Here is an 8,738-nt window from a genome sequence, read left to right as displayed (position 1 = left end):
TCACTTCAAGGTTGAAGAACTTTTTAATAGCTTTGCATAAGACCTAAAGAATTATTAAATTTTTTTTAATTTTTTTTTTTAAACAAAAGGCACCCGCCCTGTTGTGCCACGTACGGATAATGCACTTTATACAGGGCATCCAGAGTTTATTAGATTAATTGTTTCTTATCTATGACTGTTTGAATTTTAGAATATTCCATACCTATATTTTTATCTGTAAACGGGTCATAGTTGATATAGTGTTGGTAAATGCATTGTTGGTAGAGATGAGTGAACTTACAGGAAATTCGATTCGTCACGAACTTCTCGGCTCGGCAGTTGATGACTTATCCTGTATAAATTAGTTCAGCTTTCAGGTGCTCCGGTGGGCTGGAAAAGGTGGATACAGACCTAGGAGACTCTTTTTCCTAGGACTGTGTCCACCTTTTCCAGCCCACCGGAGCACCTGAAGGCTGAACTAATTTACGCAGGGAAAGTCATCAACTGCCGAGCCGAGAAGTTCGTGACGAATCGAATTTACTGTAAGTTCGCTCATCTCTAATTGTTGGTATGGACATCGGTAGTGCAGATCACAGGTGAAGGTGTGGCCCATATTAGGTTCTGTACAACTTCTCAGTCTATGGGAGTGGTTTCCAAAGTATGGACCTCCCAGATGTTGCAAAACTACAACTCCCAGAATGCTCGGACAGCCAACGGCTGTCCGAGCATGCTGGGGGTTGTAGTTTTGAAACATCTGCAGGTCCACTCTTTGGACCACACCTACAGGATAAAGCAGTCTATCAGGACGAGACTGAGGGTCTTGCTCCGTCATAACTAGAGATGAGCGAATTTACAGTAAATTCGATTCGTCACGAACTTCTCGGCTCGGCAGTTGCTGACTTTTCCTGCATAAATTAGTTCAGCTTTCCGGTGCTCCGGTGGGCTGGAAAAGGTGGATACATTCCTAGGAAAGAGTCTCCTAGGACTGTATCCACCTTTTCCAGCCCACGGGAGCACCGGAAAGCTGAACTAATTTATGCAGGAAAAGGCATCAACTGCCGAGCCGAGAAGTTCGTGACGAATCGAATTTACTGTAAATTCGCTCATCTCTAGTCATAACATATCTGGCCTGCATAGTACTAGTCTACACACATCCGCCAGTGTTACAGTACCAGCATAGCCCTTGACCGCCATCTGTGGCTATGTCATAGCAGTAGTATATTACATTCCATTTCAAGTTTTTAATGCACAGAGCCGCATTTTTTTTCTACTTGTTTACCTTGGAAATTGCACAGTTATGGGCAGTATATTACCCCTGACCTATAGTAGTCACCAACCTGTGCCATGGTGCCCATTCTGCTGCAGTAAACCAGGTTTAGTTTTTTGTTTCCTCAAATAGTTTATATGCAGCAAAATGGTGCTGTTTCCTTTTTTTTTGAGGAAGGGAATTTCCTTTGCACACGCTACTTCCTGAACATCACCTGGGCCGCCTGTTGTCAAGGAAGTGAGCAGTATAGAGGAAATCCATCCTATACATCAGTGGACCTTTAGCTGTTGCAAAGCTACGATTCCCAGCATGTTCGGACAGCCACTGGGCATGCTCAGAGTTGTAGTTTTGCAACAGTTGAAGGCCACTGCTTTACATCATTGTGTTTTAACATGTTTCTTGTGTATTCCATCTTTGTAATGTTGAGTGGGGGGGAGATCACTAGCCTTTCCCCTGGCATCTATAACCTGTAACTGAATGACCAAATGTGGGTGTTACAACCCGATCAGGAATAAAGATTTTACCAAGGTTTCTGGTTTTCTTCGTGTATTATTTGTTTAGTAGGTAGTTTAGTAGGTAGTTTAGTAGGTAGTTTAGTAGGTAGTTTAGTAGGTAGTTTAGTAGGTAGTTTAGTAGGTAGTTTAGTAGGTAGTTTAGTAGGTAGTTTAGTAGGTAGTTTTTCTTTGTAACACTTGAGGGGGAACGAAATTGTGTTTTTTTTTTTGTTTGTTTTTTTGTTTTTTTTAAAGGGCCGCTCCACTGGAAAACTTTTTATTTCTTTAATTTTTTTTTACTCAACTGGCGCCAGAAATTTAAACAGATTTTGTAAATTACTTCCATTAAAAAAAAAAAAAAAAATCTTCCAGTACTTATTAGCTGCTGTATGATCCACAGGAAGTTCTTTTCTCTTTGAATTTCCTTTCTGTCTGACCACAGTGCTCTCTGCTGACACCTCTGTTAATGTCAGGAACTGTCCAGAGCAGGATAGGTTTGCTATGGAGATTTGCTCCTACTCTACAGTTCCTAAAATGGACAGAGGTGTCAGCAGAGAGCACTGTGGTCAGAAAGAAAGGAAATTTAAAAAAGAAAATAATTTCTTGTGTAGCATACAGAAGCTTATAAGTACTAGAAGGATTAAGATTTTTTTAATAGAAGTAACTTACAAGTATGTTTAACTTTCTGGCTCCAGTGGATTAAAAAAAATTCCAGCGTAGTACCCCTTTAATCCAAAATGGATTCTAAGACAGAACTGCAAGATGCCTCCCCTTTAGTGTACCCACCACACGCTAGGTCAGCGATCCTCGATATGTGGCCCTACAGCTTTGGTAAGACTACAACTCCTAGGACACACAGACAGTGATCAGATTCATACAGGAGCAGGGACTCCTGTCAGAAGCAGACTGTGTACTTCACTACTCAGTTTACATTTGCTGGACCACATGCGGAGTACAATATAAGGCCCGATTCACACTATGGAATTCTGCTTTATGAATTTCAGTTGTAGAGTCCTCTGAAGGTCAAAAAATTCAGCCAGAACATTGATCTTGCTATGTTCTGTGACAGACACTGCTGTCTAATGGGATTTCAGTCTTCGCTCTTTTTCTGGACAGAGATTCTCAGTTTGAACCTGGCCTAAGTGGTGATGCATAAATAATGGTCATTTGCCTCTAGGCAGCATAAAGACGAAGCCTTACATCTCGGTGTACAGGAGCAAGGACTCCTGCCTCTGACTAGTCTCTGCTCCTGTACATTGCAATTTGCCTGAAACAAATGCCCTATAATTTTGGTTTCAGATTGAATCAAAATTATTATTTTTTTTTTTTTTGGGGACAATAGAGTGAATTTGATTATATCACAATCTACTTGAACTCTGTAAAATGGACAGTCTCTTGTAGAGACATATGAAAAGTTTTAGATCGGTCAGGGTCTGAGTGTTCGTATCACGACTGGTTCCAAGGGTGAACTCTGCCCCGTGACCAAGACACTATCCTAAGTCTATAGGATTATCTCCTCTGCGGGGAGAGAAGCGATTGGCTATGCACTGTCCATGCTCATTCTAACTGTAAATGTTCAAACCCCAAACTTTACTTGCAAACCTGGCGAACAGTGTGTGTGAAAATACAGAATGTATCTCGCGTAAGTTTTTTCATATTACATCAAAAATTACCTTTCCACTTTTATTTTTTTTAATATTTTTTTTTGCAATGAGTTACTTGCAACATGGATCTAACTAGTTTTAAAGTTGTATGGCAATAACCACATTGCAAAACCACGCTGTTCAAATACAACCGGAACTGCCTGATGAGACCTCCATCGGCCACACGGTGGTGCTGCAGCACTGCGCACAACTATCTTCATGGCCAGGTGCAGTAATGCAGGTCTTCTAGCCATTGTCAAATCTCTCCCCCCCCCCCCCCCCCGGACTCCCAGTGTTGTATAGTGTGTAATGTAGGCTGTGAATGGCTTATAATTCTGTTCTGATCTAATAAAGGGCAAGTAAAATCATAAAGGTTTGGCTCTGCAAGAAGATCGAGCAATAGTCATTCAGATGTGGTAGTTTTTTGTTTTCTACTATGGATCATCCTGCAAACTATTTTTTTTACATTTTCTAATGACTTTTCACCTGTGACACTGAATGCGGTGAAATCCAAAGTATTACTGCAATATTATAAAGATAAACTGAACTTTACATTTCCACCCGTATGTGTATTTATGCATGTGATAGATGTTATCAAAACCCTGTGGAAAGGAGCGGTGCTGTTATTTTCATAGGCCTTGTTAAAAATAAGTGATCTGATTTGCTAAATATTTCCCATGGACACTGGTTGAGGCTTGTGACATCATCCACTTGCCCCGCACTGTAATCACTTAGAATCTTACCTGTACAAATCCACAGGTTTGGGGGGATGCACTTGAGCCTTGAACCCCTCTCTAGGCAGTGTTTAGGAAAAAAACAAATTTTCTACATTTCAATTTTTTTAAATTTCAGATGCACTGTGTTTTTTAACTACATCTGACACCCACTGGCTATTGAGGATGACTCTGATCCTAGCCACTTAACCCCCTAGATGCCATGGTCCGTAACTAAAGTATCTAAGCTGTTACGGGAGGAGGACCCAGCGGAGAACTGTAGGGGTGGTTGTCTGGGTGCAAAATATCAAAGGAAGACTGCATGTATGTGTGATGAGGGCAGATGTCATTAACCCTTGTGTTCCAGATGCCAGGGTGTGGTTTAACCTCTACATCACTCGAAGGTATGCCACTGGATCCTGGGCTAGGCGTGGAGGCAAATAACTACTTCAACGCCAAGTTACGGAACATCTGCACTAGTAGTCCCTGCTATACTTACTGAGCAGTAAGCCAATGATGCGCCAGATCCAGGGGAGCTCTGCATCGGCTCAATGGTATGTTCACATGTAACTAGAGATGAGCGAACTTACAGTAATTCGATTTCTCGGTTCGGCGGTTGCTGACTTTAGCCTGAATAAATTCTCCTAGGACTGTATCCGCCTTTTTCCAGCCACCGGAGCACCTGAAAGCTAAAGTCATCAACGGCCAAGCCAAGAAGTTCGTGACGAATCGAATCACTAAGTTCGCTCATCTCTACATGTAACCTATATGTTGCAGATATTATGCTGTGTATTTTACACTGTGTAAATCAGTGTAATTAAAAAAAAAAAAATGGAATGGGGATACACACTATAGGGGACATTTATCAATGTTGGTGCGAGGTAGTAGAGATTTTATCACTGTTTGCGTGGTGTTGTTTTTTTTTTTATATAACCAAAATGACACAGGACTTGGTTTGTGCAGTTCTATAAACCATTGAGCTGCAGAACTAGGTTTGAGCTTTGTACTCTGGCAACTGACACATTTGTACGTGACCTATAAGGTGGTGTAGGTTTCCGCCCCCCAAAAAATAGGCTTTGTGCAGAAAAACAAAGTGGCGCACATGATAACTTCACGCCCACTACATAAAGTGCTCCATTTTGCCCCAAACAATACATTGGTTTGATAAATGCTCTATAAAAAAAAGCTGCAAAATTTGGCGCCTAATAAACACTGGGAAAATCTGTGTATACACGTTCATAAATGTCCCCCTAAGTTCAGATAGGCTGTCTCTGTATGCTCATGCCTTATAAAAACACAAAGCCTAATGGATAGTATGGGCAGACAGAAAACAGGCTTAAAGTGCTGGCAAACATCACACTAACTGAGACAACACATGCTAAAACTGCTTTATACACTAAGGGGCAAATCCCAAGTGCATTCATGGCCAAATAACAGGTGTAAAACAGTATGCTTAGCCTCTTCATTGAAATCAACGGAAGACCAGGTTCACACAACAAATTCCGCTTGTAGCAGCTTCCCATTGATTTAATGGGAGGCTGCTGCTCATTTCATACATTGGTCGTTTCGTAGCAGAACTTCCAATAAGGAATTTGATTATGCTGTAAGAATGAGACTTTACATTTCAGGGGTTAATTTCAAACGTAAATTCCATGCCAAATAAACACCACTTCTAAAGCGACGTGGAGACCTGAAGAAAAAATTCAGCAAGTAAGTTCCTCAGTCTGAACAGTTACACAGATTTGTGGTGGCCATTGGGTGTTCGTAGACTTACCTTGATCACTTTGTGGCGGCAGGGTACCATTTATCCGATTCACAGCCCGAAGGTGGAAGGCAGTCTTCCTGGGCCAGACATGATGAGCAATGATGGCAGGTTATGGTTACCTGCCTTTACTGAGCTTGTGAAGTTGGTATAACACAAACAGCTGGCCTTAGTGTGAGAGTGCAGCGTACGCCTTGCGAGCCATGTTGCCGTTCTGAGACTTGTGCTTTTCACTGGATGGGATTATATAATTTTGATTCTGGTTGCTTGTGTCCTTCCAAGGCACTGTAAACTATTCTGCAGGGGCATGAATCTTCCCCATGAGTGACGCTTGTAGGATGACCAGTAGTAAACTTGAAGCTGAAGTAGGCCTCTGCTTAGGACACATGACACCCAGCACATGTGAGCTTAGCTGTTGCTCAGGAGCGCACACTAGGGTGAACTAGCATGAACTAGCCACTAGAGTGAACTAGCTAACTAACTGCTCCCCTGCACCTCACTATACAGAGGGAGACTTTTGGGGTCTCATTGGCTCACATGGAGTTCACTGCTTACATTTTTTAAAGGCACAGTAACATGTCAAATGTACATACATGGAACCATAACAAAATTAATTTAAGAAAAATATATTATTACACTATTCACATAATTGATATGACAATAGGACGCTAGTGGGCCTAACACTGCCAAGCTGCCCAAGACAGTCCACAACCACGGTACAGCCATTTGTGCTGGGACACCACAAACTCCGCCTCTAAAACACGGCACAGTTCTTAAATGTTGCAAAAATTTTAAACTGGAACATGTTGCAGTCCTGGGGCATTGATTCCGAATGTCCTGCACAGGCTGGTATAATAGGACAAATATCAGTCCTGGGGCATTAATTCCGAATGTCCTACCCTGGTAGAGGGTAATAACAACAGGAACTGAAGAACTTAGGCTCTGATGCCAAAAAGGGTATGAAGAACAGAACCAGAAAGGCACAAGAAGGGGTGAGTGTTATTGTGTCTCACCTTCCTTCACCAGAGAAGACTTTTTAGTAGGTAGGATACTTGCCATCCCAGCTGTGACGGTCGCCAGCTCTCCTTGGCTGGGACAGGAATCTTGCAGCTCTTCCTGGAGAACCCTCTGGCAGGTTAATTGTGTTGATCCAGGACACTTCAGACAAGCTAGAATTTGAAACAGTTGGACTAATAGTAACTACCATCTGTACAGAGGCAGCTGGCGCTGCTGGGGCAGGAGGTTCTGCAGCAGTTGCTTCCTCAGCTTTAGTTTCTTCTGGTGGAGGTGACTGGTTTTGCATCTTCAGGCACCTCTGTGAACAGTCCATGCGGGTCAGAGGAACAATCTTCTGAAGGGAAATAGACAAATGGCAGCTGCATGGGATTCTTGGGTCTGGTTACCATAGCCGCCCACTCTCCTCTTGAGCTCTTAACTCGGGTATACTCAACAATTTTCCCACTTTCAAGATTGTGTAAGGGCCAGGGTAGGTAGTCTCTTTTCACAGCCCTCCTATTTACAAGAATAATGCCACCATGGTGACAGTCCATCAGGGTCCCAAACCCCCTCTGTTTATCAAATTTAACAACAGCGGCTCTTCACCGGATTAAAGTGGCTTCACTGGGTATAGGGTGGTAAAGCATGTGGATATATACTCGCTCAAGGTATTTGGTATCATGTTGCTGACGTACCTCTGATGGGAGCCGTCGCCGGCGAGCTCCACCTCTCTTTGCCTCCCGGATCTCCTGAATAATGGCGCGATGCAGGCCTTCTGCTCCGCTTCTGGAGTTAGGCCAGAGGGAATCGGGGGGTGTATCTTGCCAGGCAGAGGAGTCAGGTACTTGTGCATCACCTGGATAACTTCAGGGTCGTCGCTAAACACTCACTGTGGCAGCGGGGGTGACTTGGGTCGCTTACCGGGCTCTGCCACTGACTTGTCAGAAGTAGTTTCAAATTCCGGAGGCGTTGACAGGTCCTGGAGAGATCCCCATGTGGGTAGCTGTGAAGCCGCAGGCTCTTCTGCCTTCCGGGTGCTGGGGTGTCCGACCAGGAATCATCTCCTGGCAGCGGGACAGCAACCAACTTTCTTCTAAAGATAGCAGCGGCAGTCGCTCAGCAAGTAGTTGCGCTAACTCAGCGATGTCCATGTCAGGCTTTGATGCAGTGGTGGCTGCCATCTTAGTACACTCACTCGAGGTGCTGTCTGCCATCTAATTCTTCACTCCAGTCACATGAGGCACAACTGAAGGGTGGAGTCCTGCTGCTGGCTTTATACCAAGCTCCCCCAAAATGTCCGCCAGCCGAAAGTTTGAGTTCCACTTAGGCTTTGGCACAGAAACTTGGTTCCCGTGCCCAGAGGTGGGGTGTTTAGTCTGGTGGCAATTCTTAGCATGCGATGCGCTTGCTGTATTAACCCCTCCAGGGTTGGACTGGAATCTGTGCCACAGCATGAACAAGTTGCCCTGCTTACACTTCTGTAGACTTGAAATACACAATCTTTGGCTATCTTCACACAGTGCTCCCCCTCTATTTCGTAAGCGCCGGTCGACATAAAGCAAAGTCCTGTACAATATTCTGCTGCATAAATTGTCGCATGCTCCATGCGGTTTCTAAGACACAGTTTAGACTAGGGGGTTTTGTAGGCACACACCCGTATCCTGTTAATGACACCAAATCTTTGTGGCGGCCACAGGGTGTTAGTAAACGTACCTTGATCACTTCGTGACACCAGGGCACCGTTTATCCGATCCATGGTCCGAAGGTGGGAAGCAGTCTTCCTGGGCCAGACACGATGAGAAAATAAAGACACCGACGTCAGGTTACAGTTAAAAGCCTTTACTGAGCTTGTGAAGTTGGTATAATACAAACAACTGGCCTTAG

The sequence above is a fragment of the Hyla sarda genome, chromosome 4, assembly GCF_029499605.1.
Source record: "Hyla sarda isolate aHylSar1 chromosome 4, aHylSar1.hap1, whole genome shotgun sequence".
In the NCBI taxonomy this organism is placed as follows: Eukaryota; Metazoa; Chordata; class Amphibia; order Anura; family Hylidae; genus Hyla; species Hyla sarda.
The sequence above is the reverse complement of the archived record's forward strand: the minus strand, read 5'-3'. Positions refer to the sequence as shown.